At 41.6% G+C, this 26,923-nt stretch overlaps 1 protein-coding gene across 1 annotated transcript in view; it reads left to right on the top strand.

The window, feature by feature from the left end:
* The first annotated feature begins 10,727 nt into the window (after positions 1–10,727).
* Positions 10,728–26,923, top strand: part of LOC123491380 (zinc finger protein 516-like) — a 29,052-nt gene continuing 12,856 nt past the window's right edge. The window contains exon 1 of the mRNA XM_045221942.1: positions 10,728–11,098. The gene's annotated coding sequence lies outside the window, so the exon portion shown is untranslated. The remainder of the gene's footprint in view (positions 11,099–26,923) is intronic.

Below are 26,923 nucleotides of genomic sequence, written 5' to 3'. Positions count from 1 at the left end.
AAGGAATTGTCTGTAGAGCTCCGAGACAGGATTGTGTCGAGGTACAGATCTGGGGAAGGGTACCAAAACATTTCTGAAGCATTGAAGATCCCCAAGAACAATGTGTCCTCCATTATTCTTAAATGGAAAAGGTTTGGAACCACCAAGACTCTTCCTAGAGCTGGCCGCCCGGCCAAACTGAGCAATCGAGGTTGAAGGGCCTTGGTCAGGGATGTGACCAAGAACTCGATGAAACCAAGATTCAACTCTTTCGCCTGAATGCCAAGCGTCACATCTGGAGGAAACCTGGCACCATCTCTACGGTGACGCATGGTGGTGGCAGCATCATGCTGTGGGGATGTTTTTCAGCGGCAGGGAGACTAGTCAGTATCGAGGGACAGATAAACGGAGCAAAGAGAGCCTTGATGAAAACCTGCTCCAGAGTGCTTAGGACCTCAGACTGGGGCGAAGGTTCACCTTCCAACAGAACAACCACCCTAAGCACACAGCCAAGACAACGCAGGAGTGGCTTCGGGACAAATCTCTGAATGTCCTTGAGTGGCCCATCCAGAGCCCAGAATTGAACCCGATCGAACATCTCTGGAGAGACCTGAGAATTGCTGTGCAGCGACGTTCCCCATCCAACCTGACAGAGCTTGAGAGGATCTGCAGAGAAGAATGGGAGAAACTCCCCAAATACAGGTGTGCCAAGCTTGTAGCGTCAAGAAGACTCAAAGCTGTAATCACTGTCATAGGTGCTTCAACAAAGTACAGGGTCTGAATACTTATGTAAATGTCATATTTCCGTTTTTTTTATTTTTATAACTTTGCAAACATTTCTAAAAGCCTGTTTTGTTATTATGGGGTATTGTGTGTAGATTGATGAGGATATATATATATTTTTATCCATTTGATAATAACGCTGTAACGTAACAAAATGTGAAAAAAGTCAAGGGGTCGGAATACTTTCTGAATGCACTGTATGTGATCTCCATTGTGTTGTATATCTCCAGCACGTCTTCACCGATGCAGTGTAGCAAAACTGCTATTTTCCTAGCCTCTGGTTTCTCATTCAGCCCACTGGCTAAGTAGTACAAGTTCAGTCTTTGTTACCATTTCCGCCAATTTTCTGGGAGGTTTCCAGTCAATAACAACAGAGTAGGTGGTGTAAACGACTGCATTACTGCTAATCCCAAGCTTGATAGCTAACAATATCAAAGTATGTTGTTTAACTCACGTTAGTGTTAGCCTGCTTACTAGCCACTCATTTTAGTAGACGGTAGAATTAACTTGACAATGGAGACTGAAGTACTATTACTTTTAGCTATATCTGAAGCATGGTAGGAATTAACACTGTGCACACAGACACACTTCAAACTGCAAGACCGCTCATTTACATACCCCCTTGACCTTCAACCTCAAGAGTGATACTGATTGGCTGTTGGACTACCATTAAAAGTGTATAGCTCCATATATTACATGGGGAATTGTAGGTGGTTCGTTTCAGCTAGTTTTATCATATTCTTTATACCATGTCTTGTTTTGAGGTGTTTTGACTCATGTCACGTCAATGCAATACGGCTAAAATTGGCTATTTAGCTAACCAACAACTGTAGTGATGTATTTGAGAGACAACAAGTGCTCATTGTACAAATGTAGTTATGTTTTCAATAAATATTGGAAACTAAATATAGTTTACATGTTGTCAACAATCTAAACCAACACCATCTGATTTGCCCCATAGTTGTGCGCGTGTCGGTTTTGTTGCTTAAACAGCCAACTCCTCTATATACAAACTGAAAGTCCTCTATATACAAACTGACATGTTACATAACATTCGGAGAGTAAAAACATTAACAACATTACTACTGATAATGTAGAAATGATATCCAGATCTGTTGGGAAAAGTTAGAAAATAAAACTGAAAAAATGGATCATGCTTGTTTGGACACATGCACCTAAACTGATATACAGTTCATTCATGACATGCTATACTGAACAAAAATATAAATGCAACATGTAAAGTGTTGGTCCCACTTTTATGAGCTGAAATAAAAGATCCCAGAAATGTTCCATATGCCAAAAGCTTATTTCTCTAATTTTGTGCACAAATTTGTTTACATCCCTGTTAGTTTTCTCCTTTGCCAAGATAATCCATCCACCGGATAGGTGTGGCATATCAAGAAGCTGATTAAACAGCATGATCATTACACAGGTGCACCTTGTGTTGGGGACAATAAAAGGCCACTCTAAAATGTGCAGTTTTGTCACACAACACAATGTCATAGATGTCTCATGTTTTGAGGGAGGGTGCAATTGGCATGCTGACTGCAGGAATGTCCAACAGAGCTGTTGCCAGATAGATTTATGTTCATTTCTCGGCCATAAGCTGCCTCCAAAGTTGTTTTAGAGAATTTGGCAGTACGACCAACCGAACTCACAGCCCAGGACCTCCACATCCGGTAGACCTGGCTCCCAAGTGGGTGGACCTATGCCCTCCCATTAGGGCCTAATAAATGTATTTAAATTGACTGATTTCCTTCTATGAACTGTAACTGAGTGCATATTGGGTTTATTGTTGTTCAGTATACATAACATTACAGAGTAACTACATTATCTACATACTTCTGATAATATAGTTGTTACAGTATGGACTCTCATGTAAATCTCAGTGCAGTATCAGTTACACAACTGCAAAACTATGCTCTACATATAGATTAATCAAACCACTATTGATTTTGGCCAATGTGTGATTCTTGTTTTGTTTGACCCTCTCCATGGGATCATGTGTAACTCTCCCAGCTAGTTGCTCAGTGATTGGGGGGTGGCTGGTGGGGAGAGATTATGTTTCTGTGGGGTAATTGGAGATTAGGGGATTGTGTTGCATGTCTTTTCAGACACACAAGCAAAACTGGAGCATTTGCTTAATGGTAGGGCGAGACAGCGCAGTAGGCTTTGTCCTGTTCAAGTGACAGCTGTTTCCCACATTGGTGAGATGCTAGACACACATTTGCACACTCCAAACTTGACAACCTCACAAGGTTTTATGGACATTCTAGTTGTTGTGGTGTGTTACATTAATTCTTGGTTTGCAACTTTGCATACATAATTGCGTCATTCTGGCATACTGTAGATCATTTGGGTTAATTGTTTCGTAAATCTCAATTGGAACCAAATATGTCCATGTGTATGAATAGAGGTAATGTGGGACCAGATGGGTGATTGGTGAATCTTATTGTCTTCTCCTTGTCCATTTCCACCTCTTAAATTGTCCTATTTTGTATTGGATCTTACATGCCAAGTGTTTGCCTCCTTTTACCTATTCATCTAAAAAAAATTACTGAATTATACCTTGTGCTTTGTATTTGTTTTGTAAACATTGAACTCAATGTTGCATCAGTGTTTGCACTTGTGACAATAGGTGAGCATTTTTATATTCCCTCATGGATTATGTGTGAAGAGATCATGTCTGAATCATGAAATTGAATGGACAGTTTGACTATCACAGTCATCTTATATTTCAGTTACAAATACATTTATCATAATTACATTGTTATTACATTTGTTTAGTTGAAACACAAGAGAGAGTGAACCATCAATTTAATGTTCAGGGCCCACGTTTAAAAAAATATACTAGGCCTAAATGACTTCCAAGAAGATCTATAATAGAAAAATTCTAAGTATGGGAAATAACTTGGAGGTTTTATTTTAGCAGCTAGTGGCAATAGCAGGTAGCCTACATATTAATTTATTGAGCGGTATGATTGGGAAAGTTATGTCGGTCTATTAAATAATGGCATCTATTTAGTCTCCCGAGTGGCGCAGTGGTCTAAGGCACTGCACCACATCGCAGTGCTAGCTGTGCCACTAGAGATCCTGGTTCTGGAATCCAGGCTCTGTCGTAGCCGGCCGCGACTGGGAGACCCATGGGGCGGCGCACAATTGGCCCTGCGTCGTCCAGGGTGGGGTAAGGAATGGCCGGCAGGGATGTAGCTCAGTTGGTAGAGCATGGCGTTTGCAACGCCAGGGTTGTGGGTTCGATTCCCACGGAGGCCAGTATGAAAAAAAAATGTATGCACTCACTAACTGTAAGTCGCTCTGGATAAGAGCGTCTGCTAAATGACTAAAATGTAAATGTATATTGAAACACTAGTTTGAAAAAAAATTGGCTTGTATAGCCAACAATTGAACCCCCCACGTTTTCACCCGTGCAATTTCAACCCACATACAATGCATTTGAAAAGTATTCAGACCCCTTTTTCCACATGTTGTTACGTTAATTTTTTCCCTCATCAATCTACACACAATACCCCATAATGACAAAGTGAAGACAAGTTTTTAGAAATGTTTGCACATTTATAAAAAATGTAAAACAGAAATACCTTATTATACCTTATTAAATACCTTAAAAAGTCTGACCCTTTGCTATGAGACTCGGAATTGAGCTCTGGTGCATTCTGTTTCCATTGATCATCCTTGAGATGATTGGAGTCCACCTGTGGTAAATGCAATTGATTGGACATGATTTGGAAAGGCACACACCTGTCTATATAAGGTCCCACAGTTGACAGCAGTGTTGCCAACTCATTTTCAGGGTAAGTTGCTAGAGGCATGTCGATTTGTTGCTAAATTATGTTGTGATGTCATTGCGTGATGACGTCATTACGTAATAACATAAAAACTGTGTCATTACGTAGAATACACAATAACGTTACTCAAATTGACTGGCCATCTCTGCGAAAAATATGATTTGACATTTGTTAGTTTAGATTTGTTTGTTTATTATTACATATTTTTATTTGTAAAAGTCATATAAACACAACACATTTTATATGATCAGATATTTTTATTTTTAAACACAACACATTGAATTATTGAACAATTACACATTACACATTATTGAACAATTACATTTTATTTATTTTATTTTTAACTAGTAAACCTACACATTCTGAACAATTATAGTTTTAAGCAGTGTATTGGTAGTTAGTTAACATGCTACCTAACTGATCAACAATTATAGGTACAAGCTAATAACAAGGTATATATGCTATCTTATTGAACAAGCAACTTAACTCAAATAATGATGTGTGCGCTAGGCATCTCTCTCCAGCTCTCTCCAGGTTGTTGTGCTGCTTGTCTGGCTAGCTGCTCAATGGTTTCCTCCAGATATTGCCACTGTTCTCGCTCACACTGCAGTGCACACTGCCACCATCAGCTGTGTGTCTCCGCCAGTTCCAGAAAGTCCACTCCTTGCATACGTACTGTAAATATGACGAATTATAGATTGGCAAGGAAATCCTCTTCATCTTCACTGTCCAACTGCATTGTCACAGAGGTGGAACCAGCAGAAGAGGATGGAGTGGCCTTAAAGCTGTATGCTGCTGTGGTGCCAAACTGCTGCAGAACTTCACTTGGTAGTTTATGCTGGTAACAGGTATCACCAGCCAGCTTCAGTCCGCACCAGGAGTATGGAGTTGAGAGTGTGCAGTGACATTCTATTTCTTAACTTAGACTTGACCACACTCATTTGGCTGAACAGCGGTTCAACCTCCGCATGAGTGTGGCAAGGAGAGGGCAGCGAGTGCAGCTTTGCACAGTTCTTCAAATAGATTTGACCCGGAAGAGTCCGTGTAGATATTCACTTCACTCCAAAACTCGACTGTATTTTCAGTCAAGTCCCACCTAAACAGATGGATGTTTCTCCATTGGGAAACAATTGTATCAATTGTTTGGGGCTGGTACCCCAGTAGCTCAGCTACTTTAATAATTTCAGTGGTGCCTTTATTGTGCTTTAGGGTTTCCTTAATACTGAACAAGGCTTATAGGTTGTCTGGAAGCCTTGCTTGCAGCTCCTTGCTTAAAGCAACAATGTAGTTGATGCACTGTCTCCGAATGACCTTTTCGTCCTCTGGCGAAAGACTGAGTTGGTACACCGTGCTATCGAAAAGGTACCCAAGGTATGGTGATGGTTTTTCACAATTCCTGACATTCAATCCTAGTAAAAATTCCCTGTCTTAGGTCAGTTAGGATCACCACTTTATTTTAAGAATGTGAAATGTCAGAATAATAGTAGAGAGAAATGCTTTTCTTTCTTTCATCACATTCCCAGTGGGTCAGAAGTTTACATACACTCAATTAGTATTTGGTAGCATTGCCTTTAAATTGTTTAACTTGGGTCAAACGTTTCGGGTAGCCTTCCACAAGCTTCCCACAATAAGTTGGGTGAATTTTGGCCCATTCCTCCTGACAGAGCTGGTGTAACTGAGTCAGGTTTGTAGGCCTCCTTGCTCACACACGCTTTTTCAGTTCTGCCCACACATTTTCTATAGGATTGAGGTCAGGGCTTTGTGATGGCCACTCCAATACCTTGACTTTGTTGTCCTGAAGCCATTTTGCCACAACTTTGGAAGTATGCTTGGGGTCATTGTCCATTTGGAAGACCCATTTGCGACCAAGCTTTTAACTTCCTGACTGATGTCTTGAGATGTTGCTTCAATATATCCACATAATTTTCCTTCCTCATGATGCCATCTATTTTGTGAAGTGCACCAGTCCCTCCTGCAGCAAAGCACCCCCACAGCATGATGCTGCCACCCCCGTGCTTCATGGTTGGGATGGTGTTCTTCGGCTTGCAAGCCCCTCCCCCCTTTTTCCTCCAAACACAACGATGGTCATTATGGCCAAACAGTTCTATTTTTGTTTCATCAGACCAGAGGACATTTCTCCAAAAAGTACGATCTTTGTTCCCATGTGCAGTTGCAAATCGTAGTCTGGCTTTTTTTATGGCGGTTTTGGAGCAGTGGCTTCTTCCTTGCTGAGCAGCCTTTCAGGTTCTGTCGATATAGGACTTGTTTTTCTGTGGATATAGATACTTTTGTACCTGTTTCCTCCAGCATCTTCACAAGGTTCATTTGCTGTTGTTCTGGGATTGATTTGCACTTTTCGCACCAAAGTACGTTCATCTCTAGGAGACAGAACACGTCTCCTTCCTGAGCGGTATGACGGCTGCGTGGTCCCATGGTGTTTATACTTGCGTACTATTGTTTGTACAGATGAACGTGGTACCTTCAGGCATTTGGAAATTTCTCCCAAGGATGAACAAGACTTGTGGAGGTCTACAATTTTTTTTCTGAGGTCTTGGCTGATTTCTTTTGATTTTCCCATGAAGTCAAGCAAAGAGGCACTGAGTTTGAAGGTAGGCCTTAAAATCCATCCACAGGTACACCTCCAATTGACTCAAATGATGTCAATTAGCCTATCAGAAGCTTCGAAAGCCATGACATAATTTTCTGGAATTTTCCAAGCTGTTTAAAGGCACAGTCAACTTAGTGTATGTAAACTTCTGACCCACTGGAATTGTGATACAGTGAATTATATGTGAAATAATCTGTCTGTAAACAATTGTTGGAAAATTACTTGTGTCATGCACAAAGTAGATGTCCCAACCGACTTGCCAAAACTGTAGTTTGTTAACAAGAAATGTGTGGAGTGGTTGAAAAACGAGTTTTAATGACCCCAACCTAAGTGTATCTAAACTTCCGACTTCAACTGTAGTTGGTCTTGTCCATGTACATGTTGTGGAGTACATCCGCCATGTAGCAATGCTCACTGGCCTTGGTCATCTCAAAGTGGAGTTTCCGTTCTTCCCACTGGCTCAATATACGAGTTACCGCAGGCTCAATCGATAGCCAACATGTGGCACACACTTTGGTGATCTGCAGGAGTTTCTGGCCACAATTAATGGGGGCATACACTGCTTTGTATGCCTCGTGCCGTTTTGGGGAAATCGTAAACCAGTTGTAGGTTTCCCTGATTAAGTACTCAACACTCCTAGGGATGGTTTCTTTGAATGCTGCACTGACAGCCAATTTTAAAGAATGGCACACACAGCGGATGAGTACCAAATTGGGCAATGCACATTCTTTCTTTAAAATCTTGTGCACCCCGTTGTGCACCCCAGTCATCACGGACGCATTATCATTGCCAATACCCTGAAGATTCAATTTTTTAAGGTTACACTTCTCAAGAAACTCAACTACAGCCTTTGCTATTGATCTGGCATTGCCCCCCTCCAATTCAACCAGCCCGAGAAATGTGGACACAACGGTTCTTTTTTTAGCACTGAAATACCGAGGTATTTCGAGACACTGACATCAGTGGACTCATCCAAAAGGAGACTGAACTTCTCATCCCCCACATATGACGTTACCCTTTTGAGAAAATAAGTAGCCAGTACTCCCCTAATCATTTCTGTGCACTTGGTGTGGTGCATTTGGAAGTTTGTTGCTGCCACAGAATCTGAAAAGGCAGCTTTGCAAGCCATACCTAAATGGTTGCATGCTAGCAGCGAACAATGCTCCGCAATGGCCATTGCCATAGTAGCCTCTGCGCTTTTGCAGTTATCCACTTTCTTAACCAACTGTGGCAATGTAGACTGTGTTGCGGGGTTGTACAGTTTTGATTTATTTATATGCTTTGCTGTAGCACAATGTTTTTGGATGTCATACATTTTTGCAAGCATATCTGATTTGCAGTATGCACAGTATGCCCGACAATCATCCCCAATTACTGGCTTCAGCCACCCTTTAAATTCAGGTACAGACTCCCACTCTTATCTGTACTTCTGGCTGTTCAATTTTGATTGAGACATGTTGATTGATGTTGTAAGTTCTGTTCAAGATCAAACATTCGTGACCAACTATATTCATTGGGTTTGTCTCGTCGAACGCATACTACTGCTGCTTCAGTCAGCCAACAATGATTTGCAATTTGCTGAAATTGCTGCTGGCCTGCTGCTGCCTGTGCACAAGCTGAGCGCCTGCTGCTGACATCACTCACAATGCACTTTTGCAGCCAGGCACATGTGTTGTGACTGAGTGTGTGACAGAGAAAATCGTTTTTGTGTCATTTAAAGGGAAAATGAGTGCATTTTAGCATTTGAGTCACTTTCAAAAGTTGCTAAAAGTTCCAAATACATTTTTACAAGTAGCTACATTTGTTGCTAGGTGCTGTTTGAAAAAAAAGTTGCCATGGTAGTCTGAAAAGTTCCTAAATCTAGCAACAAAATTGCTAAATTGGCATCACTGGCTGACAGTGCATGTCAGAGCAAAAACCAAGCCATGAGGTTGAAGGAATTGTCCGTCGAGCTCAGAGACAGGATTGTGTCGAGGCACAGATCTGGGGAAGGGTACTAAAAAAATTCTGCAGCTTTGAAGGTCCCCAAGAACACAGTGGCCTCCATCATTCTTAAATGGAAGAAGTTTGGAACCACCAAGACTCTTCCTAGAGCTGGCCGACCGGTCAAACTGAGCAATTGGGGGAGAAAGGCCTTGGTCAGGGAGGTGACAAAGAACCCAATGGTCACTCTGACAGAGCTCCAGAGTTCGTCTGTGGAGATGGTAGAACCTTCCAGAAGGACAACCATCTCTGCCGCACTCCATCAATCAGGCCTTTATGGTAGAGTGGCCAGACGGAAGCAAGTCCTCAGTAAAAGGCACATGACAGCCCGCTTGGAGTTTGCCAAAAGGAACCTAAATGACTCAAAGACCATGAGAAACAAGATTCTCTGGTCTGATGGAACCAAGATTGAACTCTTTGGCCTGAATGCCAAGCATCACGTCTGGAGGAAACCTGGCACCATCTCTACTATGAAGCATGGTGGTGGCAGCATCATGCTGTGGGGGATGTTTTTTATCGTCAGGGACTGGGAGACTAGTCAGGATCAAGGGATAGATGAACGGAGCAAAGTACAGAGAGATCTTTGATGAAAACCTGCTCCAGAGCGCTCAAGACCTCAGACTGGGGCGAAGGTTCACCTTCCAACAGGACAACGACCCTAAGCACACAGCCAAGACAACGCAGGAGTGGCTTCGGGACAAGTCTCTGAATGTCCTTGAGAGGCCTAGCCAGAGCCCGGACTTGAATCTGATTGAACATCTCTGGAGAGACCTGAAAATAGCTGTGCAGCGACGCTCCCCATCCAACCTGACAGAGCTTGAGAGGATCTGCAGAGAAGAATGGGAGAAGCTCACCAAATACAGGTGTCCCAAGCTTGTAGTGTCATACCCAAGAAGACTGGAGGCTGTAATCGCTGCCAAAGGTGCTTCATCAAAGTACTGAGTAAATGGTCTGAATAGTTATGTAAATGTCATATTTACGTTTTTATTTTTGATACATTTGGAAACAAATCTAAACCTGTTTTTGCTTTGTCATTATGGGATATTGTGTGTAGATTGATGAGGAGAAAAAAACAATTTAATAAATTGTAGAATAAGGCTGTAATGTAACCAAATGTGGACCCAGTCAAGGGGTCAGAATACTTTCCGAATGCACAGTATAGGCTTGCTGTGAGCTGTGATTATGTTATGTGAGTCAGGGTAGCTAGCCTACTTTATTACACATCCAAAACATAGATAACGTAACTATCAGCCATGGTGGAGGTGGCATCAGGCAGACATATTCACTTTGACGCATGCAATCGATGCACAGCAATCTACTCTGCCCTTGGGCTTTTAATAACATCAACAACGTACAGGAAAGAGAACGATTATAGGCAACCTACATTTACAAGAGTTTTTGTAAAAGGTGATGGGTCGTGTTTGCGGGTTATTTTATATAATTATTTGTTTATTTATTGGCGGTGGATGTCCGTGTGGAGGGATTATTTTAACAGACCATACTATTGAAGAAATCAGATTAAATATAGCCTATTTTTTTTCATTACATGTTTTTATATCTAGGCTACAGAAACTGCGGTCTGCTGGAAGCACAGGGCGGAGCTTAGGTCGTACTTTTTTTGTTTTGATGCATTTTTGTCTGGAAGCCTATTGCTTGTAGTCTGTCGAGTACTAAGCCGATTCTATTTCAAGGGTAGCGAGTCGAAACGGGACAACGAGACCATGATTAAACGACCTGACTGAAACTTTGCACTCCGGGCACTTTTAGCGCAGTAAGAAATCACGACAGGAATTCATCGGGGAGCAGTAAACTATTAACATGTAATTGGAATACTATTCCCGCTAAAATAATATGACAACTTTCTACGGATGCATGCTACTGTCGTGTTTTTGTTTTTTTAAACTACCGGAGGACAGAACAAGTCCTTTTAGCTCTTGAGGTAAGGGACCTTTTAAAAAACGACTTCTATATAAATAGACTCAAGTGATATTAGGCTATATATGCAAATATTTGCCATTGTGTTAATGATTGCATTTCATGGTATCCCCAAAACGTTTGAGGAGGACAGTGCATTGTTCTGAAGAGGAGAGGGGATAAACTGGCCTTCAATGGTTAATTAATTTACAGTGCGAACTTAATGTTCAACAGGCAGTTTAGAAGACTCTATAATATCTAGATCTATAATGTCTATTGTAGGCTACACTTGACTTGATTAATTGTACACTTGACTTCTCAAGATAACGAAAACATAGGCCAGGCCTACTTTGCTGGCACACAATTGCTTTCCATTGTTTTTTTTCTGTAGACCTACCTTATCCTTTTCACACGTATCTTTCTTTCTCATTCCATTCCTAAGGCAGACTATTGGCTATCATCGACAGTGCATGTATACAAACTTGTGTTTGTGAGTGACCCTAACAAAAGAGACAAGGCATCTATTGTACAGGATCAGCAGCAGATTACTAGAATTCCTTTTCTCTCCACTCACTCAATGGCTTCTTAGTCTACTCCATCTGGACTGCCTAAAAACCCACACTGGCAGTGGCAACTTTAATATTTTTATGCCTTTGTCATTCTTCAGCTGTTGGGGCTGTTTAACCTTCTGTCCACAGTATGTTGTAGACCTATAAAGAAGATATGGACAGTTAGGCTATAGATACAGTGGGGGAAAAAAGTATTTAGTCAGCCACCAATTGTGCAAGTTCTCCCACTTAAAAAGATGAGAGAGGCCTGTAATTTTCATCATAGGTACACGTCCACTATGACAGACAAATTGAGAAAAAAATATCCAGAAAATCACATTGTAGGATTTTTTATGAATTTATTTGCAAATTATGGTGGAAAATAAGTATTTGGTCACCTACAAACAAGCAAGATTTCTGGCTCTCACAGACCTGTAACTTCTTCTTTAAGAGGCTCCTCTGTCCTCCACTCGTTACCTGTATTAATGGCACCTGTTTGAACTTGTTATCAGTATAAAATACACCTGTCCACAACCTCAAACAGTCACACTCCAAACTCCACTATGGCCAAGACCAAAGAGCTGTCAAAGGACACCAGAAACAAAATTGTAGACCTGCACCAGGCTGGGAAGACTGAATCTGCAATAGGTAAGCAGCTTGGTTTGAAGAAATCGACTGTGGGAGCAATTATTAGGAAATGGAAGACATACAAGACCACTGATAATCTCCCTCGATCTGGGGCTCCACGCAAGATCTCACCCCGTGGGGTCAAAATGATCACAAGAACGGTGAGCAAAAATCCCAGAACCACACGGGGGGACCTAGTGAATGACCTGCAGAGAGCTGGGACAAAAGTAACAAAGCCTACCATCAGGTAACACACTACGCCGCCAGGGACTCAAATCCTGCAGTGCCAGACGTGTCCCCCTGCTTAAGCCAGTACATGTCCAGGCCCGTCTGAAGTTTGCTAGAGTGCATTTGGATGATCCAGAAGAGGATTGGGAGAATGTCATATGGTCAGATGAAACCAAAATAGAACTTTTTGGTAAAAACTCAACTCGTCATGTTTGGAGGACAAAGAATGCTGAGTTGCATCCAAAGAACACCATACCTAATGTGAAGCATGGGGGTGGAAGCATCATGCTTTGGGGCTGTTTTTCTGCAAAGGGACCAGGATGACTGATCCGTGTAAAGGAAAGAATGAATGGGGCCATGTATCGTGAGATTTTGAGTGAAAACCTCCTTCCATCAGCAAGGGCATTGAAGATGAAACGTGGTTGGGTCTTTCAGCATGACAATGATCCCAAACAGGGAGTGGCTTCGTATGAAGTATTTCAAGGTCCTGGAGTGGCCTAGCCAGTCTCCAGATCTCAACCCTATAGAAAATCTTTGGAGGGAGTTGAAAGTCTGTGTTGCCCAGCGACAGCCCCAAAACATCACTGCTCTAGAGGAGATCTGCATGGAGGAATGGGCCAAAATACCAGCAACAGTGTGTGAAAACCTTGTGAAGACTTACAGAAAACGTTTGACCTGTGTCATTGCCAACAAATGGTATATAACAAAGTATTGAGAAACTTTTGTTATTGACCAAATACTTATTTTCCACCATAATTTGTAAATTAATTCATTAAAAATCCTACAATGTGATTTTCTGGTTTTTTTTCTTCTCATTTTGTCTGTCATAGTTGACGTGTACCTATGATGAAAATTACAGGCCTCTCTCATCTTTTTAAGTGGGAGAACTTGCACAATTGGTGGCTGACTAAATACTTTTTTCCCCCACTGTAGTTAGACCATCTCCATCCTGAGTTGTATTTCTGTATTGCAGGTATGTATCCACACAGCATGCTGTAGAATGGTCGGCCAGGGCCAGAGACACAAAAACTCCACTATCAAATCTAAATCTTGTGACTACGGAAAATCTACAAAATCTTTGGTCACCCAAATAAAAATGGCTTGAATGACTTGCCTCCTGGATAGGCCTACACTTTGAAAGAAAGCATAACAGTGTAGGCCTGACGCAGTCGACATCAAGCTTGGCAGAATGGGATCTGACGCATAGTAATCTGATGATTAGAGGTCTGTAATAGTAATGATGTGTATATAGATGGAGAGAGAGATACCTGTAGATGAATCTGGATGGTTGATAAGACAGACAGACTATCTCCAGGCCATCAGACTGTTAAATAGTCACCACAAGCCAGCCTCTGCCCAGTACCCTGCCCTGAACTTAGTCACTGTTACTAGCTGGCTGCCACCCGGTACTGTACCATGCAACTTACATAGTCATTGAACACTGGTCACTTTAATACTGTTTACATACTGTTTTACCAAATTCATATGTATATACTTTATTCTAGTCAAGGCGCATCCTAAATAACTACTGCTGTACACAGCTTTTCTATTCATATACTGTCCATAATGTCTATACACACCATCATATACATATATATTTATATTCTGGACTCTGACATTGCTCCTTATGATATTTCTTAATTCCTTTCTTTTTTGGATGTGTATATATTGTTTTGTATTGTTAGGTATTACTTCACTGTTGGAGCTAGAAATAAGTATTTCGCTGCACCTGCGATAACATCTGCAAAAATGTGTATGCGAACAATAACATTTTATTTGAATTGACAGACAAAAAGACGGATAGACAAAGACAGACGGATATTTATAGACAGACAGACAGATAGATATTGTAGGTAGACAAGCAGACAGATGTATAGCTAGCGAGAGATAGATGGATGGGTAGATCATTATTCGAATAACCCCCCCTACATATAAACACACACACCATCCCCCTGCGTGGGGCCAACATGTGGGGAGATAATCCGCTGCTATTAGGGTAATCTTCTCAGCATGGCCATCAATGGGGAGTATGCTCAGCAACTATCAGGCAGGCAGAGTATCGTCTTCCCCGGCAAAATTAGTGCAGAGGAAAAATGATTTAATCATACAGATTAAGTGGGAGAGACGGGGTGGGGGGGTTTGGGCGGAGACATGGCGGAGGGAGGTTGTGTGTTGAGATTTTTCATTAAGGGTTTATCTTGAAAGAGTTGTTTTGAAATCATGTAGGAAGGTAGGATCTTGAAATCATTGGGTATTCGTGACGCTTAGTGCTGCGGTCAATGTATGGTACAGGACAACCTGCTAAGGTACAGGACAACCATTGCTAAATATCTCATAATCTATAGCCTAATAGGAAAGGTTAACCACCATCTAAGGCATTGTTACTATGCTGAATAGAAGTAGAATCCAATCTACAATATAAATTTTTACTACGTTTTGAAAAAGATGTAGAAATGTACTGCACTTTATTGTAGGGACAGTTTTCTGAATGACATCCCTCACTTGTTAGGTGCAAGTTACAGTTGTGGCATCATCAGTAGTATGCAAATACACTGTTTTCACAGCTGCTGTGCCACTTTGGACCACTAACTGAAAATCGCTATTCATAGTCAAGAATGACAGTTGAGCATAATATTGTTGACATGCTTCAAACTCAAACTGTGAGTGTGCTTTTGCTTAAAGTTCTTTGTGCGATAATGTGTGTAAAGGCTGTAGAGAAAATAAGAGAGGTTTTGGTGTGTTAGGTAGAATAGTGTGTGTGTGGAGAGTGCTCAATTATGGCAGCTGTGTTTAGAACACACATGCTGGTGTCTGGTGAAGAGCTTGGCTCTGGTCCGTTGGCAATGCCACAGCTGAGAGCAATGTGGGCAGAGGACTCTGTTCTGGCAAGGTGTGTATGTGTTTGTTTTTGTGTGTGTGTATGCTTGTGTATTCGTTAGTGTGTGTATTTGTTTGTATCCAGTTAGTGTGTGTGTGTGCATGAGAGAGACATTTTGCTGAAGGTGCATCTTCTCTTTGGATGTTGGAACTAAACAGAGCGACACAGGAGGATCTACTATCTAACCATAGAGGCTGTTCATGTGACTGTCTTGCCAGCATACAGTATGCCTACTGTCCCTGTTTTTGGTTTTCTAATTTTGGGATAATTTGAGCCTAACCATGCTTCAAATGAAGTCCCTTTACAGATCAATCAATCAGGCTAAACAAATAACCAGATGGGTTTGAACAAAATGTATAAACAGCACACAACAGCACTTAAGGGCCAATATTAGGCATCTTTAGTAAAACATTTTCACTAAGGTCTCCCACTCTATACAGATGGGAAACATGTTGCCTGATTAGGGAATGGATGTAGGTGCCAACGTGTTCTTCCCTGTGTTTATTCCACAAATTAGGCCTATTAATTTAAGAAAACTACACTGGGAGATATCATTCAGTTTTTAGCGATTCATCATTCATATGGTTCCATGCAAGTGGTTGCATTGTTACTTTTTAAATCAGTAAATTGCCTTGTGCTACTGCTAATACCAGGGGTGGCCAAACAACTTCATTATTTTCTGTGTCTGATTATCCTTCCTTATTGTTGACATTCGAATAGCTGCATTACCAGGTATGTGGACTTTGCGTCCATACAATGATGGCATTAATTGACCAATCAAATACCAAGGGAAGTCAAAAAAGCAGTAAGACAGTGAGAGTACTCATTAAGGCCTGGAGTTGTGCAGCTCCGATCTATAGTGTATTCAATTTGTGTCGTCATGTTCTCTTGGTCTGTCTGACTGTCATATAATGCATCATACCGGCTGTATTTCTGTATCTTGAAAACTTGATAGCTGACATGCAAAACATTTTGGGACTATATCAAGAATTGACTAATGAAATAAATACCAAAATATAGTTTTTGGGTGGAGTTTTCCTTAATGATTGATCTGCTGGGAAAACTTATAGTCCCATGGTTCTCCTCTCTCCTCCCACTCTGGCTGTAGTAGTGACCCCTTAGATTAATCGTCTTCCGACAGGTGGCGTCACTCCTATGCGACGCTAGTCCCTCAAACGACCTGTCTTGTAGGACTTGGAACACATTATGGCTCAGAATTGCCAGGGACCTCACGATATGATATTATCACGATACTTAAATGCCGATACAATATGTATTGCGATTCTCACAATGCTCACGATTCTATATGTACTGCGATTGGATACTTGGATTTTATTGCGATTCGATGTTCCAAACATATCGCTCACCATATGTCTGCTGCAGAGGGACAAGAGAGAGCCATGAGAAAACTAGTTATGATTAGTCTTGGAAATAAAAGTGCTGAAAACCACTTGTCTCCCTATTTAAAACGAAGATGGAGAACAAGCTATGATGGAGAAAATACTGGAGTTTTATTGCAGGCACAGCAAACTAGCGAACAAATAATATTGTGATATTGTCAAAACGATACAAGATGTTATATCGTCAAAAATAATATCCCGATATGTAACTGTATCAATTTTTCCACGACCACTCGAACTCATCCTAAAATGTTTGTATTCCCGAGCATCCGCCATTTAAAAATGAAAACATACAGTGGGGAAAAAATAATATTTAGTCAGCCACCAATTGTGCAAGTTCTCCCACTTAAAAAGATGAGAGAGGCCTGTAATTTTCATCATAGGTACACGTCAACTATGACAGACAAATTGAGAATTTTCTTTCCAGAAAATCACATTGTAGGATTTTTAATGAATTTATTTGCAAATTATGGTGGAAAATAAGTATTTGGTCACTTACAAACAAGCAAGATTTCTGGCTCTCACAGACCTGTAACTTCTTCTTTAAGAGGCTCATCTGTCCTCCACTCGTTACCTGTATTAATGGCACCTGTTTGAACTTGTTATCAGTATAAAAGACACCTGTCCACAACCTCAAACAGTCATACTCCAAACTCCACTATGGCCAAGACCAAAGAGCTGTCAAAGGACACCAGAAACAAAATTGTAGACCTGCACCAGGCTGGGAAGACTGAATCTGCAATAGGTAAGCAGCTTGGTTTGAAGAAATCAACTGTGGGAGCAATTATTAGGAAATGGAAGACATACAAGACCACTGATAATCTCCCTCGATCTGGGGCTCCACGCAAGATCTCACACCGTGGGGTCAAAATGATCACAAGAACGGTGAGCAAAAATCCCAGAACCACACGGGGGGACCTAGTGAATGACCTGCAGAGAGCTGGGACCAAAGTAACAAAGCCTACCATCAGTAACACACTACGCCGCCAGGGACTCAAATCCTGCAGTGCCAGACGTGTCCCCCTGCTTAAGCCAGTACATGTCCAGGCCCGTCTGAAGTTTGCTAGAGTGCATTTGGATGATCCAGAAGAGGATTGGGAGAATGTCATATGGTCAGATGAAACCAAAATAGAACTTTTTGGTAAAAACTCAACTCGTCGTGTTTGGAGGACAAAGAATGCTGAGTTGCATCCAAAGAACACCATACCTACTGTGAAGCATGGGGGGTGGAAACATCATGCTTTGGGGCTGTTTTTCTGCAAAGGGACCAGGACGACTGATCCGTGTAAAGGAAAGAATGAATGGGGCCATGTATCGTGAGATTTTGAGTGAAAACCAGCAAGGGCATTGAAGATGAAACGTGGCTGGGTCTTTCAGCATGACAATGATCCCAAACACACCGCCCGGGCAACGAAGGAGTGGCTTCGTAAGAAGCATTTCAAGGTCCTGGAGTGGCCTAGCCAGTCTCCAGATCTCAACCCCATAGAAAATCTTTGGAGGGAGTTGAAAGTCCGTGTTGCCCAGCGACAGCCCCAAAACATCACTGCTCTAGAGGAGATCTGCATGGAGGAATGGGCCAAAATACCAGCAACAGTGTGTGAAAACCTTGTGAAGACTTACAGAAAACGTTTGACCTGTGTCATTGCCAACAAAGGGTATTTAACAAAGTATTGAGAAACTTTTGTTATTGACCAAATACTTATTTTCCACCATAATTTGCAAATAAATTCATTAAAAATTCTACAATGTGATTTTCTGGATTTTTTTCCTTAATTTTGTCTGTCATAGTTGACGTGTACCTATGATGAAAATTACAGGCCTCTCTCATCTTTTTAAGTGGGAGAACTTGCACAATTGGTGGCTGACTAAATACTTTTTTCCCCCACTGTAATTACTAATTTGTGATATCACTGCACTCTCGCATGACTCTCCATGAAATAGGCATAATAACTAGCTAAATTATTACAAACTTTGTGACAGTGATTTAATAGTTTGCAATTGTGAGAAAATATAAACAAAGCGGTGGCTAACTCCTGCAACAATTCTGTGCCAGGATGTTGGTCACCAGTGCAGTGACTTACTTGACCAGCTGCTTAGCTAACTATTGTAGCTAGCTTACTGACATAGTTGGCTATCTAGCTAGCTTGCTCTACATAAAACAATTCTTAGCCTTTTTAAATTACCCTAAAGTTGTAGACATGCAGCCTCAAATTGAAGAGGGACTGTTATCAGAAATCAGTCTGTAGATCAGCATGTTTCACCGCGATCGCTAACGTTGCTTTTTATCGTTGGGTAGGCTGAACACAACAGCTGACTCGGGAGGCTACTGCAGTGACTCGCGGCCGAACAGCTACTTCAGGAAAACTCATAATAAAGAATTAGCACTACTACAGTATCTTGCTAGCTAGCTTTTGTTGAAACATTCAACAATGTGTGTGAAGCACTAAGTTAGTAGCGGGTTGGTCAGCAGCATCGTTTCACTGACTGGCTCAGCTAGCAAGCTAATGTTGAAAAAATGTATGCTAGCTTTTGTACCCATTGTCAAACTTCAGAAATACTGATCATTGAAGCACAATAATCCTTAGCTAGATGTAAAATCGTGTAACTTCCTAACAAAAAAACAAAAAATCAACATTATTGACATATTGTTTTATCTTAGATTAATTCTGATGGTTTTGAGGGAGAAATGGGGTTCAGCAGACGATGTCACCTAGGTAACATTTTTGAATGTTAGATTAGTAGAGCCTGATCTATATGTTTTTTTGGGGGACAAAACTTACTGATACCGATATATTTCGCGATATACAGTTTTACAGCGGGGAACTATTTTTCCACACTGAATTATCATAAATTGCCATCCAAAAGAGCAGTTGTCCAATAACTATGATTCAAATGTTGATTTCATACATTTTGACAGTAATGACACGTCATGAGAATGGCTGCAAGTGTTCAGATAAGCATGAGATTCCCTTTTTTCATCTTATTCATTGAATATAGGTTATCGGTTGAATTATCGGCCGATACTGATATAGTGGTAAAAGGCCAATATCGGCCGATAAACCGATATATTGGTCGGGCTCTATAGATTAGATAGCACATTGTAGACAAACTACTTTTCATCTAGCCCATTACTCTTTGCGAGATACGAGACATCGATGCAGGCGGAATCGTCGCAATGCCCTTAGATTCTTATTTTCAGAATCACCATCCATTACAGCCAACATACAAAATATAAGTGGAAAGAATTGAAACCAACTGAAGCCAAATTCTCTGAGGTGGGGTGGAACCCCGCCTTGTCGGCATTTTAATATACAGATGTAGGATCTTAATTTGATCACCCTGTTGCAGAATAACTTTCCTGCAATGCAGGACATTTTAAATTTGTAGTGTATTTGAGGTTTAAAAATTATTCTGAAGTTTGTAATTTCCACTTTGAAATTTCAAACTTGAAAAAATTTCCATTAATTGTAATTCACAAAAATAATTCACTTTTCCTTTTGCTGCAGGATTATTTTCCTGCTGTAGCAAACTGGCTGAAATTAAGATCTCACATCTGTAGGGGAAACTGTTAATTTGTCCAGATGGGAGATAAGGAGGCGAGGCAGTCCCAGATCCCTTCTGTTCAGCCCTCTGAGACAGGGAGAAGAAGACAAGATTGGATGGGTCTCAGGGTGTCCGGTTACCTATAGCCTATACTGTAGTCTCCCAATGAGGTGGTGTTGAGATGCTGCACCACCTCAGGCAACCTGATCTCAATTCTGCCAGCTGTCATTAAATACACACAGGAAATGAGGACATATTGGATAGCACTTCATTAGAATGGTCCCTCACAGATGATGTCTAGATGCTCAAACTGTCAACAAGCTATCTATTTTGTTAAAGCAAGGTGGACCAAGGCACTCTTCATATAATTCAAATGCCTTTATTTGTATGGCATGTTCAATGGAACAAAGATTTAAAAACTCTGACGTGCTTCGGCAGCTTGGCCTTCGTCAGGGAGTACACAGATGTATGTTGTACTCCCTGACCAAAGAGCACCTTCTATTTACAAAAATGCCTACTATTGTGTACCCTAGCAGCGCTTCCCTTCCTTATTTTTTCTACAAACTATCGGTTTTATTTAGTGACTGATAGACTGCAAATGTTTTAATGATAGGCCTAATTACTTGTTAAAAACAGTCTAACTATTGACTAACTACTGTTTGTTGTGAAAGATGGTGATATAATTGTTTTTAATGGGGGATTTGTCTGTAAAAATCTTTCAGATATGGCCTTTTATCCTATTTGAAAGACTCCTGTCCTACATATCAACAATAGGATTTCATAGTTTGGTTTATTTCAAGTTAAATTCACATTTGTTGACAACTCAATCCAATGCCAATCAAAATTGGATGTTAATCTGTTGTCTATGTGGGTAGTTACTTCCTGGATAAAGTTACATAAGAGTGATAGCTTAGATGTAGCCTACACAGCCTTAGGCGATACGTTTTACCGGCTTTAGACTGCATGCCTTTCATTTCATAATTATGTAAGCGTTCCTTACTCTTTACTCTTTCTATGACGGAGATGAATCTGGAAATGTTGTGTTTATTGCCAGGCTATACGATACTAGGGTTATCACCATGTTTAGCACCATTTCAACATCAAGTTCCACCAATTTCATCAATCAGCAAATTGACACTTATAATATTAAAAGTATACAATCAGCAAATTGATACTTATTGTAATCTCTGTGTAATGACACTATCATTGTTTGATCTACAAAACATGAGTCTGCCAGGCTGCCACTAATTAAATGTGAAAGATGTGCTGTCTGCGAAATTAGATGGACTTGGATGAGATGGATCATATGTATTGGCCATGTTGGCTATATTTCTTTAGATATTCTCATTTTGGTATTTAACCCTTGTATCATTCCAGATTATTTTATACACTGCGTTTGACAGAGAAACAGACAGAGGGTTGGATGGAGAGAGAGAGAGAGAGAGTCTGAGCTGACCTTACCATGATAATCTAATCCCTGTCGAGAGTGCTTTTTTTAGAGAGCAAGTTAATGCCACCAGATTATACTCCAGTGTCCTCCACACCGACCAATCCAGGCTGCAGAGATAGAGAGAGAGGTCTGTTCTCCGCTGTCAGGCCCACCAGGAAAATAGAATAAACGCCACCTCATATACACAACATTCTGGAATTGCTCAAAATCGTGCCTTAAACTCACATAGGGGAGCTATACAGTGCGTTTGGAAAAGTATTCAGACCCCTTCACTTTTTCCACATTTTGTTACATTACAGGCTTATTCTAAAATTGATTAAATTATTAATCTACACACAATACCCCATAAGAACAAAGCGAAAACAGGTTTTTAGAAATTTTTGCAAATGTATTAAAAATAACAAACAGAAATACCTTATTTACATAAGTATTCAGACCCTTTGCTATGAGACTCAAAATTGAGCTCAGGTGCATCCTGTTTCCATTGATCATCCTTGAGATGTTTCTACAACTTGATTGGAGTCCACCTGTGGTAAATGCAATTGATTGGACATGATTTGGAAAGGCACACGCCTGTCTATATAAGGTCCCACAGTTGACAGTGCATGTCAGAGCAAAAACCAAGCCATGAGGTCAAAGGAATTGTCCGTAGAACTCCGACACAGGATTGTGTCGAGGCACAGATCTGGGGAAGGGTACCAAAACATTTCTGCAGCATTCAAGGTCCCCAAGAACACAGTGGCCTCCATCATTCTTAAATGGAAAAAGTTTGGAACCACCAACACTCTTCCTAGAGCTGACCATCCGGCCAAACTGAGCAATCGGGGGAGAAAGGCCTTGGTCAGGGAGATGACCAAGAACCCGATGGTCACTCTGACAGAACTCCAGAGTTCCTCTGTTGGGATGGGAGAACCTTCCAGAAGGACAACCATCTCTGCAGCACTCCACCAATCAGGCCGTTTTATGGTAGAGTGGCCAGACGGAAGCCACTCCTCAGTAAAAGGCACATGACAGCCCGCTTGGAGTTTGCCAAAAGGCACCTAAAGACTCTCAGACCATGAGAAACAAGATTCTTTGGTCTAATGAAACCAAAATTGAACTCTTTGGCCTGAATGCGAGTGGCGCAGTGGTCTAAGGCCACTAGAGATCCTGGTTCGAGTCCAGGCTCTGTCGCAGCCGGCCGCGACCGGGAGACCCATGGGCGGCGCACAATTGGTCCAGCGTCGTCCAAGGTAGGGGAGGGTTTGGCCGGCAGGGATGTGGGTTCGTTTACCATGGGGGCCAGTATGAAAAAAAATGTATAATAAAAAATACACACAAAAAAATATAAACATGTATGCATTCACTAACTGTAAGTCGCTCTGGATAAGATCGTCTGCTAAATGACTAAAATGTAATGTAAACGAATGCCAAGTGTCACGTCATCTCTGACCTTTTTAACCTGTCTCTCCTCTCTGGGGAGGTTCCCATTGCTTGGAAGGCAGCCACGGTGCGTCCTTTATTTAAAGGGGAGATCAAGCTGATCCTAACTGTTATAGGCCATTTCTATTTTACCCAGTTTATCAAAAGTGTTGGAGAAACTTGTCAATAATCAACTGACTGGCTTTCTTGATGTCTATAGTATTCTCTCTGGTATGCAATCTGGTTTCCGCTCAGGTTATGGATGTGTCACTGCAACCTTAAAGGTCCTAAATGATGTCACCATTGCCCTTGATTCTAAGAGATGTTGTGCTGCTATTTTTATTGACTTGGCAAAAGCTATTGATACGGTAGACCATTCCATTCTTATGGGCCGGCTAAGGAGTATTGGTGTCTCTTAAGGGTCTTTGGCCTGGTTTGCTAACTACCTCTCTCAAAGAGTGCAGTGTATAAAGTCAGAACATCTGCTGTCTCACCCACTGCCTGTCACCAAGGGAGTACCCCAAGGCTCGATCCTAGGCCCCACGCTCTTTTCAATTTACATCAACAACATAACTCAGGCAGTAGGAAGCTCTCTCATCCATTTATATGCAGATGATAGTCTTATACTCAGCTGGCCCCTCCCCGGATTTTGTGTTAAACGCTCTACAACAAAGCTTTCTTAGTGTCCAACAAGCTTTCTCTGCCCTTAACCTTGTTCTGAACACCTCCAAAACAAAGGTAATTTGGTTTGGTAAGAAGAATGCCTCTCTCCCCACTGGTGTGATTACTACTGCTGAGGGTTTAGAGCTTGAAGTAGTCACCTCATACAAGTACTTGCGAGTATAGCTAGATCAGGGCTGCCCAACCCTCTTCCTGGAGATCTACTGTCCTGTAGGTTTTCAGTCCAACCCTAATTTAGCATATCTGATTCAGCTAGTTAAGGTCTTGTTGAGCAGCTAATAAGTAGAATCAGGTGTGTTAAATTAGGGTTGCACTGAAAACCCACAGGACGGTAGATCTCCAGGAAGAGGGTTGGGCAGCCCTGGGTTAGACAGTACACTGTCCTTCTCTCAGCACATATCAAAGCTGCAGGCTAAGGTTAAATCTAGATTTGGGATCCTCTATCATAATCACTCCTCTTTCACCCCAGCTGCCAAACTATCCCTGATTCAGATGACCATCCTACCCATGATAGATTACGGAGACGTAATTTATAGATCGGCAGGTAAGGGTGCTCTCGAGCGGCTAGATGTTCTTTACCATTCGACCTTCAGATTTTCCACCAATGCTCCTTATAGGACACATCACTGCCCTCTATACTCCTCTGTAAACTGGTCATGTATGTATACCCATCGCAAGACCCACTGGTTGATGCTTATTAATAAAACCCTCTTAGGCCTCACTCCCCCCTATCTGAGATACCTACTGCAGCCCTCATCCTCCATATACAGCACCCGTTCTGCCAGTCACATTCTGTTGAATGTCCCCAAAGCACACACATCCCTGGGTTGCTCCTCTTTTCAGCTCGCTGCAGCTAGCGACTGGAACAAACTGCAAACACTCAAACTGGACAGTTTTATCTCCAACTCTTCATTCAAAAACTCAATCATGGACACTCTTACTGACATTTGTGGCTGCTTCACGTGATATATTGTTGTCTCTACCTTGTTGCCTTTGTGCTGTTGTCTGTGCCCAATAATGTTTGTACCATGTTTTGTGCTGCTACCATGTTGTGCTGCTGCCATGTTGTGTTGCTACCATGTTGTTGTCATGTGGTGTTGCTACCATGCTGTGTTGTCATGTGTTGCTGCCATGCTATGTTGTTGTCTTAGGTCTCTCTTTATGGAGTGTTGTGGTGCCGTGATGTGTGTTTTGTCCTATATATATATTTTTTTTATCCCAGCCCCCGTCCCCACAGGAGGCCATTTGCGTTTTGGTAGGCCGTCATTGTAAATAAGAATTTTGTTCTTAACTGACTTGCCTGGTTAAATAAAGGTTCAATTTAAAAAATGTGTGTGTGCGTTAGCATGCGTTTTCTTCATTCCCTCAACCTCCATGCTCAAGATCCCTCCCTGGTTTACCTCAAGCACATTGCAGTGATGTAGCAGAACGAAATGTTGAACAGCTCATCACATGCTATCAAGGGTATTCCCTGTGTATTTGTTGTGTAACAGGGAGGGAGAGTTGAACAAGGAGGGCAATGGGAGTATGTGTGTGTGTGTGTGTGCGCAGCCTTTGCCTCCAAGACACGGCACACACACACACACACACACACACACACACACACACACACACACACACACACACACACACACACACAGCGGCAGCAGCATAACCACACCAACTGCTGGATGCTTTAAGGGCCAGACATGCTGTGTGTTTGCACGAGTGCACATTTTGCACCTCTGATGCCATAACGGAATGCTAAAACGGAATGCTAAAACAAAGCATGAACATGACACTTCATTCTATGTCTTACTCTTATTTTAACAATTACTATCACCTTTTTGCTTTTCTGTTGGATATAGACTAGATCTTTTTGTGGATTTGGGGAAGTGGTGTTTCACTGTAGAATTAGGTTATAGTCTATGGGAATGGTGACAAGACATCCTTCCTCCATAAGTCTGTTCAGCTGATTGACATCTATAAACAGTATTTCTATCACTCACATTGTGTGGACCACAGTATGTAACACATCTATACAAAGTGAGTGTATGTAAAACACATCTATACAAAGTGAGTGTATGTAACACATCTATAGAAAGTGAGTGTATGTAGCACATCTATACACAGTGTATCTTACCTAGACATACAGGGATTCGTACACATGTTTTTCAGACGTTTCCACACAATATTTTCAAAAAGTCTACACACAGTGAGCCTGTGTTCCTTACACGTCTACACACAGTGAGCCTGTGTTTTGTATACATCTATAACACAGTGTTTCTGACACGTCTTCACACAGTGGGCCTCTGGTATGTGGATTAGTCAGTGTGGCGGACGCTTGAGCTGCAGCACGACTCGGTAAGCAAAGCCTCATTTAAAGGGCCTCTACACTGTGACCTCACCGCAACAGACGGCTGTCATCCTTGTCGCCTCTCACACCTCTGTCTGTCTCTCTGTAGCTGGACAATGGAGGGACACGTTGTGATCAAAGTGGAGGCATCCCCCCTGCCTATCTCTGTTGCTTACTTTACTATTGCTCTCTGGTGTATTTTATGTTGTCTTGTCTCCTGTTTTGTCTGCTATTTTTTTTACCTTCCACCTACAAAAGAGTCAATGTGAAACACTGGGATACATTCACCCAATCACAAATGGACCCCTACCCTCTATGAAGTAATTGGATAGGTGTAAGCAATATCATAATAGCTGCACCTTGCCTTTTGATAAACTCACAGGAAATGTCACCTTATTGTGTACACCTATCCAATCCTTACAGATCTAGGAGGGAGTAGGGCAGCATTTCCCAAACTCTGTCCTCAGGGCCCCAAGGGGTTTAGGTTTTTTCCCTAGCACTACACAGCTGATTCAAATTATCAAAGCTTGATGATTAGTTAATTATTTGAATCAGCTGTGTAGTGCTAGGGCAAAAAAACTAAAGGTGCACCCCTTGGGGTTCCTAGGACCGAATTTGGGAAACCCTGGAGTAGGGGCTAGAGGTTGATTTGCGATTGGGCAAGACACTCATTTGGAACACTGACAGAAGCACATTGTATAGCATAACATTAGCATAACAACTGTCGCATGCTAGCACAAGTGGCTATGTTGGCACAGT

This window comes from Coregonus clupeaformis, chromosome 8 (assembly GCF_020615455.1).
Source record: "Coregonus clupeaformis isolate EN_2021a chromosome 8, ASM2061545v1, whole genome shotgun sequence".
Classification (NCBI taxonomy): Eukaryota; Metazoa; Chordata; class Actinopteri; order Salmoniformes; family Salmonidae; genus Coregonus; species Coregonus clupeaformis.
The sequence above is the reverse complement of the archived record's forward strand: the minus strand, read 5'-3'. Positions and strand labels throughout refer to the sequence as shown.